The sequence below is a fragment of the Carassius auratus genome, unplaced genomic scaffold (genome assembly GCF_003368295.1).
Source record: "Carassius auratus strain Wakin unplaced genomic scaffold, ASM336829v1 scaf_tig00016529, whole genome shotgun sequence".
NCBI lineage: Eukaryota > Metazoa > Chordata > Actinopteri > Cypriniformes > Cyprinidae > Carassius > Carassius auratus.
In genome coordinates, this window is record NW_020524686.1 from 29,763 (window position 1) to 40,114 (window position 10,352).

The 10,352-nt window shown below is 37.7% G+C and overlaps 1 long non-coding RNA gene and 1 pseudogene across 1 annotated transcript; both read left to right on the forward strand.

Annotated features, from left to right (window-relative positions):
* The first annotated feature begins 2,223 nt into the window (after nt 1-2,223).
* LOC113075246 (heparan-sulfate 6-O-sulfotransferase 1-A pseudogene) lies at nt 2,224-5,896 on the forward strand (annotated as a pseudogene).
* Nucleotides 5,897-8,669: 2,773 nt separating this feature from the next.
* LOC113075245 (uncharacterized) lies at nt 8,670-9,447 on the forward strand. Its single transcript, XR_003280901.1, has 3 exons — nt 8,670-8,700; nt 8,818-8,867; nt 8,953-9,447. It is a non-coding gene; the product is annotated as an uncharacterized LOC113075245 (long non-coding RNA).
* Nucleotides 9,448-10,352: the final 905 nt, after the last annotated feature.

A 10,352-nucleotide genomic window follows, 5' to 3' on the forward strand; every position in this document is an offset into this window, starting at 1 on the left:
AAAATATATGTATATTACATTTATATATATTGCATATATCACCTGTCTCTCTACTATGTCTCTTTAAACTATCGCATGTAGTTCCTACAACAGTCTAGCTGTTTAGTTTCCCTAAAAGCAATTCTACTTGAGTGGTGTGTAGTTAAATGTGACCGATACTGAGCCTTTACATTTGTGTTTAATGGTAGTACATCTTATTTACGGAAAGATCCCTGAGAATTCTGTGTACATATCACCACCAAGTGGCTGTGACTTGAACTGCATTTCAGTAAGCTGCTCACGACTCGGCAGTGCCCCAGAGGAGTTTTGCTTCAGACACAACATGATTGAAAACCGAGGAAAAAGGTCATCGGATAGGGTGGCGCTGAGCATGTTAACCAACAGGAGGGAATGCATTAAACAGAACAAAGAACGAGGAGGAAAGAGCAACTGCTTTGCTCTCAGATCAGGAAAATGCACTAGATTATGTTTATTTCTATACTGGCACATCCTGGGATCTAAATTCTAGTTAAACGCTGGTGTTCCCTCTCTGCTAGAATTATGCTGAATGCTGCTGTATATCAGAACAGCTCAGCTTATTTGATTTGACGTGAGCCTTCAGTCAGAGTTCTGTGCTGTGTTTGTGTGTGTGTGTGTGTGTTAAACATATTCTGTCCCTGTTGGCTCTTTCTGAAAGCATTATACTGCTTCATGCTGTTGGCTACAAACATCCTTCATGCATGTTCAATTCTGATAGTAACTGTGTGTGTATGTCTATTCATGTGTGTACAGAGAAACACACATCAGTGCTCTTATACATGCTGGCCTTTCTAAATGTTAGCATATAGAGTATTACTTTCAAATTCTTTTTTTATTGCTGCTTAGTATATTTTTATTTACTGACGCTTGGTCTTTATAATTTGACCTGAAGATAACTAGGGAAGCCCTGTTGTGTAATTTTGTCTTAAACTGAACGGTGATGTTATGGCAGAATCTTAATATGACAACCATTATAAATAAATAGTTAAATATAATATTCATTTGTGCATTATAATTATAATTATTTATAATTTATTAATTTCCCAAATATTAGCCATCAAACCACTTGAAATTCAATTAATTAAAGTGTGTGCTTAAACCAATATTACTTTTTTTTTTTTTTTTTTTTTTACTTGAAATCAAATTGAATATACTGATTTTTCTACAGAACGTTCTGTTCATTAACCCTCAGGGTCAGTGCTGTATGTAATGTGCGAGCTTGTTGTTGAGTTGTTGCCATCTCCAGTCCTGTCTTTCACAGATGAATAAATTCATGCATCTCCAGCAGAGCTGTTAAAATAAATAAGTCTCCGTCATTCACTACACTAATGTCTGATTCATTCTGCGCCATGTACACTCAAGTGCACAAGAGGGACGCATCCAAGAATTCACTAATTTGGTGTTGAAGTGCAGGTTCAGAATGGAAGAAAGGTGTTGTGGGACGTGTTGTGCTCTTTTCACCTGCATCATGAAGTCTCACTGAAGCATATCAAAATCAAGAGCTCTACAGTTCACTTCCCCTTTACGACTGGTTGTGTTCATATGCTCTGAAATTATTTTTAAGCTGGAGGCAAGGATATTATAATTCTTACCTACCAGTAAAAGATTACCATGTGGCAGCCGTTGGTCCTTTACTGCGATACAGATATTTATGATATGAATAATGTAACTACAGTTTATGAGAAAAAAAAAAACAATTACACACTTCATGTGTTTTAATAAAAACAAGTCAATAAAAACCCATAAATAAATTAATGTGCTGAAAATGTTCCAGCTGTTAGAAGATATTTTCCTTGTGGGAATTTGCAAAACTAGTCGACTAGTTGGAGTTTGTTTTTTCCCACGGCTTTTAATTTGGCATAAAATGGAAATTGTGATCATATTTTCTTCTCTATTGTGACATTTATCTAAAGGAAATTGCTTTTTGAACAAGAAAAATATATAAAGCAGGAATGGTCAAATTTACTTAAAAAAGTACACATGGATTTAAGAAAAAAGATCTTTTATAATAAACACTGCAAAATTCAGTTAAAAAACTGATTTCATGTTGACTTTAAGCTATGAATTTGCTGTCTGCTGAATTTTGATTGACACTTGGCGAACATTATTGTTCATTTGTATGATTGATAATGTTAGGATATGTTAGCATTTCTATGAAAGAAAATGCATGTCAAATATCAACTTTTAAATGTTTGCAAAGCAATCATGAGGGTTTTGTAGTTGTAGCGCCCCATGTGGGCAAATTTTGCCATGTATCTTGAGAATGTCATGTGTAGAAGTTGTGTTTGAAGCTTGGTATTCCCTTTCAAACGATATAGGTCAGTAAGTCACTGTGAACCACACCCAAAGAACCATTTGATAAATTCATTTGTTGACCTTTTGTCACGAGTTTCTCTTGATGATAAATACCAAATATCACCCATAATGAACAAACTGCCAAGGAGCTATATGTTCTTTGTCTTAATTCATGCATTCAGTTGAAAATAATCCTTATCTTAATAATTTCTTTCTTCTTGTCATCCAACAGGAAGTTCTACTACATTACTGTTTTACGGGATCCTGTGTCTCGGTACCTAAGCGAGTGGAGACACGTCCAGCGCGGGGCCACATGGAAAACCTCCCTGCACATGTGCGATGGGCGAACACCCACACCGGAGGAGCTGCCCCCCTGCTACGAGGGCACCGACTGGTCAGGCTGCACTTTACAGCAGTTCATGGACTGTCCGTACAACCTCGCAAATAACCGTCAAGTGCGCATGCTGGCCGACCTCAGCCTGGTGGGCTGCTACAACATGTCCTTCATCCCAGAGAAGAAGCGTGCGCAGGTACTACTCGAGTCGGCCAAGAAGAACCTACGAGACATGGCCTTCTTCGGCCTGACCGAGTTCCAGCGCAAAACGCAGTACTTGTTCGAACGGACCTTCCGCCTCAAGTTCATCCGGCCCTTCATGCAGTACAATAGCACACGGGCCGCGGGAGTGGACCTGGATAACGGCACAGTGCAGCGGATCGAGGAGCTCAACGATCTGGACATGCAGTTGTACGACTACGCCAGGGATCTTTTTCAGCAGCGCTACATGTACAAGCGACAACTCGAGCGAAGAGAGCAGCGCCTTAAGAACCAGCTCGCCCTTTTCCCATTTCGCCGGGCACCCAGCTCTGATTTCAGGGATGATGCACCGGAGTCCGAGGCGTCCCGACTGCCCACGGAGGACTACATGAATCACATCATCGACCGCTGGTAGCAGTGCTGGGGGGAGGGGGACGGTGAATACCGGTTGAGGAGGAGAAAAGGGCTGCGATGCCCAGGTCAAATCAAGCAGGAGAGGAACATGGCGAACAAGAAAGAGATAGAACTTTAGCGCCACAATTAAATACGGCCCTCCCCCCTTCTGTTGTGCTCCAGGATATCCTCCGGTCGTCCTGGATAGGAAGGACTCTAAACGCGGCATGCTCTTCGCCGCTAATGCGAAGACTTTGCGTGTTAGGACAGAAATGACTGAGTAACTTAAAGCACTGAGCCTGAACTTAAAACTAAGAGGCGAAGACTTCTACAGGCGCATTCGCCCACAGAAGGAAAAAACATGCGTTAAAATGATCGGAATTATACTCACTGCAGATTTTAAAAGAATGAACCGATTGAAATTGTATAAGGGTATTTGCTTAAATGTCTTTTGCCATTTCAGCCATAATAACGGTCTGTCTCTTTATTTTTTCATTTATTATGGTCTAATTATTTTTGAAAGGGATTGTTCGTCCCTCAAAGAGGTAAAACTCACAGCACTGAGACCAACAGAGCTGCCTAACACTTATTAGATGCAATTTATTAGTTTTTCATAATCGTTGATGACTTGAAAAAGGTCTGTTCTATTGTCCCTTTTTGTATTTGCACATCGGTTGCGAATTTCAATGGAGGGACGGACGACGTGTGGACCATAGCCATTATTTAAGCTTTCAGCATACTTGTACGAGAAAATTCTGTGTGCTAAGCGTACTAATATAACCTTACCGAATGTGAGAGTTGTTTCGTTTGTCTGATCCGACAGATGTCTTGCGTGATGTTATAGACCGTGACCAATTCTAAGTTGTCATTAGCACTCAATCAAGGCCATTTCGCGAGAACCTGGTGGAGATCCAAAGAGGAAACCGTGTCTTATTTTACACTTAGTAAGGATGGGCTCTGTGTTTCTAGGCGAAGTCATGCAATCTAAATACGACTGACTCTGTAATGACGCCTATGTGTCAGTCAATAACGGAAGCATTTTAGAGCTTGTGTGAAAGTGTGTGTGTGAAAGAGAGTGCTCGTGAATTGCAAGAGCAGAATGAAGAAGCAGCAAATGCAGCCTTTATAAATGTCATCACCATTCCCAATTCCCAGAGACTACTCATTATTAAGTATGCGGGTGGATGGAGGATTATTGTGTGTGTTTGAGATTCTAAGCATTCTGTTGAGGATGACTGTTTTAGGTATGCAATCATGTTTGGCTGTTATTTTTTTTCTGTGCGAATGTGTGCGAGTGAGTATTTCACAATCGATATCTTGCCATGGTCCTCAGTGACTGAAGCGATTGCCAGTAAGGGGACAAGAATGATGTCACATGTTTCCCCTTATGCAAATCTTTGAGTTTTTTTTTATTGTTCAAGGAATAGTTTGCACTGAGAAGTGCACAGTTCTGTCATTATTTACTCACTCCTAATCCATGTGACCATAAAATGAGATGTTTTGCAGAATGCTCAATCTGCTCTTTTCCAAACATTGAAGGTGAATAGGAACCTGAGCTGTGGACAACCAAAACTATATTTAAATTCAAGTCTTAAAGTGTATTTAAAGTGTAGTTAAGTCAAATGGATGGTCACTTTTTCATTGTACAGGATATAAAAGAGCAGCGTGAGCATCCTGCAAAGCGTCTTCATTTTAGGTTCCACTGAAAAAAGAAAGCCGTACTGATTTGAAAATACTGAGAATGAGTAAATGACAGAATAGTAATTTTTGGGTGGACTGTCCCTTTAAGTTAAAAGTGTTAAGTGGGATGTTTTGACTTTACTTTACTTACTGCTCTGCAATGGGAATTTGTTTTCTCAGTAGCTATAATGACAGACTACTCTTCACTTACGCATATGTAACCTAAAGTGTTATGTTTTTCAGGAACAAATCTTCTCATGACGGATCTGCATAATTCATGAATGATTTTTAGGAAGGCAGCCCTTTATTAATATCTCAGTGTGATGCTGCCATTCCCTACAGCTGATATGCTCTTAATTGAAACCCTCAGGGTTGTAGTAATTGTTGGTCTCATTGCAGGATATTTCGGTGACCATGTGTTTCTCAACCTTAATTTAACAATGGCATCCAGCCAGTCAGAATAGAATATTGGTGTGCTTTAAAATTGTCCACTGCGTCCAACTGTCAAATATTAGGCCAGAATCATGCTCTACAGTGACGCTAACAAACCCCAGTACTCAAGGGGGCAACATGGTCACTTTCAAATTTTTGGGCCATTAAAGTGTTCTTATTCAGGTAACTAGCTATAGATGGTTTAACTTTTACTTACTCAGCTAGATTGCTCAGTCATGACGGTAGTTGACCTGAAAGAGAAAGCGTATTCAGTTTATGCTAAATCCTGCTATGGCGCCCCTTGTGGTAATACGACACAGCTCAGTTGCGTTATCAATTGCATCATTTTCATAACAGTCTCTAAAATGAAGCTAGAGGCATTTGCCTTTACCTACTCCTCTAGAGTGTGTTTCTGGCCTTTTGTGAGTCTAGCAAATTGACTTCAGCTCTTTCTGAAAGAAAGATTCATTTATTAATCACATCCAGTTCATCTGCTCTGGGTATTTTTCTCATTATTTCAGCAATGGATCATCAAATACACCATTAAAAAATGCATTTTTGTATAAATATGTTAATGCTTCCTGTCTTCATTTTCATTTCTTGTCTGGGAAATTGTCTCTAAACTCGCACGAGCACATTTCAGGTATTTTCTATTTTAATGTCTAAGGGCATTGATTAATACAGACATCAAGTTTGACTCTTCAGTCAGTTTGTAAAAATGAATGGAAAGGTTTTAATAGTAAGTAATAGCATTTCAGAGGAAACCTTGAGGTTGTGTGAGCAGCATTAATAAAGGTGTAAAATAAATGACTATCAAGTTTCTGAAGTAGCCTACCATTACACTTAAATATTAAATGTCAAAATAATTCTTTACCAGCAGTGTGTATGCAAAGGCACAGTATGTCAAAGTCCGTTCATCTTGGAAACACCCCAGTTACTTGTTATGTGGAACCACCGCAGGTAAAGTGCCGGGCAAAGTACAAGTTGAAACTATTAATAACTTGAGTATTCCTGAGAATGTTTATTATGCTTTACTATGTTTCCAGAATTTAATTTTTCATACAGAGTTAAATGAACAAAAAATGTACACTCCCTGGGGACACATTAAAAACCTTTTTAATTATTCAAAATGTAAAAAAAAAAATTGTAAAGAAAAGAAAAAAATATGTGTATAACATAAATATACATTAGATTTTCTTTTTTCTAATTAATTGCCATTTGCAATTTTTTTTTTATTCAAACTACATTTATAAATATGTTCCATTCAAAAGTTTGGGTTCAGTATGTTTTATAACCCAAACTTTTGAATGGAACATATAACATTCTGAACCCAAACTTTTGAATGGAACAGTTTGACAGTTCGATATATTAAATAAAAAATGATGAATACGTGAAAATGGACAGCAGGAATGACCCTTTAACCCCCCCCCACCCCTACACACACAGCAACCAGCGCTGCTGTGAGAGACAGCATTACACCACAAACACACACACACACCACAGCAGACATCACCCACTGAAGCTCAGACTATGCTACAGAAGCGGCTGACTCAGACGAGAGCGCTCTCCCTGGTAATTACAAAATACCTCCTGGCACGGATATCAAGACACGCTTCTTTGTCCTGTTGAATTGAACGGCAGAGAAGCCGCGTATCAGCAGCCATTATTGTCTGAAATGGATGAGGGTAATCACTCCGGCTCCTCTGAGTTCTTCAGGGGTAATGAATTGCCACGCTGTGTCTCTTGGACAAGAGCCACACCGAGAATCACTTGCACCCGGGCCATTGTTCTGCCAGGATATAATAAGAATTCCCAGTATGACAAATACAGTATATAGAGAGAAGATGAAGTGGCTTGGCGAAGAATTAGGAGAATTTCTATAGCTCTGCACAAAAAAGTATTGAACCTATATGACGAAGGGCTACAAAATACTGTTGTTTCGAGCTCTAAAATTAACCTTTGGCCTCAGAGCATTTTTAATTAATTGAAACAAATTTTCATAAATGTATATATTTATAGGTCTTTTTTCATTAATTCAATTAATTTATTCAATTAGGCCAATAGCTATTTATATATGTGTGTATATATATATATATATATATATATATATATATATATATATATATATATATATATATTCTTTTTTTTTTTTCTTTTTTTAAGCATTTTTCTATATTTTCAGGTCTGGAGTAGTAGATTTAAAGTCATAGATGATGCAAAAATGAAATTTACTTAAATTAAATTTACTTACCTGCACCTTGGTCCAAACTTTACTTTCTTTCTGCTGTTGAACACATTATGTCACTTATTATGAAAATCTGTGAAATCCATTATAGTTTCAGACTTTGATTATTTCATTTATAGTGCAATTAACTATCCTTTTTTTTTAACCAAAAACTATTTAAAAACCCATATTGTTGCATTGTTATTTTGGTATCATATACCATTATAATTTTTGTTAACTTTTTGAATTAGATTTTATTTTAAGATTTTTCTTTTTAATTTTAGTTACATTTTAATAATTATTATTAAATGTAAAAAAATAATAATAATCCTTTATTGTGTGGTGTCATTAAGATCATTCAACTGCTCCCGATAGAGATAGAGCATATCGAACTCAAATCGTAATCACAAAATTCACCTCAAAGGGCTTTGATACAAAGCTTGTCACAGTAAACTAGGTTTCAGTGGCACTGATCTATCATTAGTCATCAATTGGCGCTGTAATTTATGCTACAAGTGCTTTTCGCTTCATAGTTTGTGGCTGATTTGAATGAACAAAGGGGATAATGTGGAACTTACGTGACCATTTCACCTTTTGTGTGTGTGGTCCATGGCTTTTAAAGGTGAGATGTATAATTTAGCACTGGGAAATGTAAGTCACTGCCATGGAAACATGATGTCACATCCTTGAAAAGCTTTCTTGAGTCTTGGAAACGTGATTGTTTTTCCTCTCGAAAACTGCTTCTTGAGTGTTTCCTCACAGCACTTCTTGAGGAATTTATGCCAATTTTCTGGATCGTTCTCTGAAATTTTACAGTGGTACAGAATATTAAATGCAGTTTCATAACAAGGTTCGGGAGGAGCACGTCAGATACTTAGCCTAATTAGCACAGGTGGAGCCACTTAAGATAATCAACCTTAGGGTATAAATACAGCTGAATTAGCCTACCTGTCTCCATTGACGGTTTATCAGCATCCCCCCTCCACCCCATCTCCTCCACTAGAGTTCATTTTACACTTTTACATATAAGGGGGGTACTCTAGGTTCGGGCCATTCCTGAGCTCGGAGCCCCTTCCCAGGAAAGCAAGCCACATATGCATTATAATACTTCAGCTAATTATATGTAAGTGTGAACTCGTGAAACTCAGTTCTGTGTCGTGCTGCCATTTCCTGTCATTGTTGGTTTTGAAGGACTTCTGCAAATCGCCTCCTAATCAGGGTAATTGATTTTTATGAGCAGAGCCCTTCGCAGCAGGCTGCTGGCTTTACAACCCCTCTCGGATATAACAGGTAGGTGCTCCAGCGGAAAGGTTAACAGCCAATGCGGCAAGAGGAGAGCTGCTTTGCACTATACTTTTCTCTTTTCTATCCACAGGCTAATGCATAATGGAGCCACCTTGACCCCATAAAGCACCCAGGGCTCCCTGTCCCCTCAGAAGCACACTTCGACCTGTCACACTTGATCTACCGTTTAATTTGATGCTGGAGCCTGCAATTTCTGCTACACCATCACAGGTTGTGTGGCTCTGTACCACAAGAAAGGCCAATAGAAGCAAGTATAAATATCCAACTGAAACATCAAGCGTGCCCTTGTCAGTTTGAACTTGGGTAGCAAAAGCCAAACAGATCCAGAGTGTCCAATCATGTCCGATATTGATAAACGGGGCAAGCATTTCACATTTGACCAAGCAGTGCCATTGAACTGTTTAGCAGTATCAGAACATCCCTGCAGGCGGTTTTATTCTCATGCTGAGTAGAAACAGGCAAATAATAAAATGAGACTAGCCTAGGCTTGGCAGCCATGGCTCATGATGCGGTGCAATTAGTCTTTTGTTTGATGTAGCAGAATTCTTGTAATAATAATAAAAAATCTTCCCAACTGAAAATACGTTTTTTTTTTTTTTTGCTAACAGCCTGAAAGCATAATCTGTAATGCAAGGTAGTCAGGGTATCTTAAAATACTTTATAAATATCACATTAAAGGAAATCACATTAAAGCCAAAACGGTTATTTCTTCTCACAAGATGATTGAGAATCAAATATTCATATAACGAGTGACTTGTGTATATTAGCAGACATGTCAATTTGAAAAAGGTTGCAACTGTGTGTATTGAAAACATAAAACCTTTTCTTTTTTAAATGAAGTTTCAAAATCCATTAAATATTAAGCATTGTTTGAATTGTTCCTTCTCTTTATTGTACTGGTTTAAATGTGTCATGGTCACTAAGCCCATGGGAAATTAAAGGGGACAGTTATAGTAGAACCAATTCATTCAACCCCTATTTTTAGACTCGTAGTCCCATGGGACAGTGAGTTAGGACACTGCTTGTCATTTAGGTGTAGGCTGTTTAAGCTAATGAGACAGATCCTGGTTTAGTAATATGATGGAATGAACTGTCTATTAATGACATCAATTCAATTGGGGTTCTTTTCAGTTTAAAATGAACAGTGTAACTTTACTGTCCGTTTAAGTAGAAACAGTTAATAAATACAGTAAAATTCAAAATAAAAGCATAGGCTAAAAAAAGTATATATATATATATATATATATATATATATATACTTTTTTTAATATATTTATTATTTTAGATTTTTATATTTGTATACAATTTAAAGATGCTGTGCTACTGTTTGAGTATTCATATCTACCCAAAGACAATAAATACCATATGGCTTATACAGAAATGTATTTCTGTCTGTATAATACAATATTACACTAAAGTAGCCTGGCTGTTTAAAAAAAAAAAAAAAAAATAGACACTGGAATAAAACAG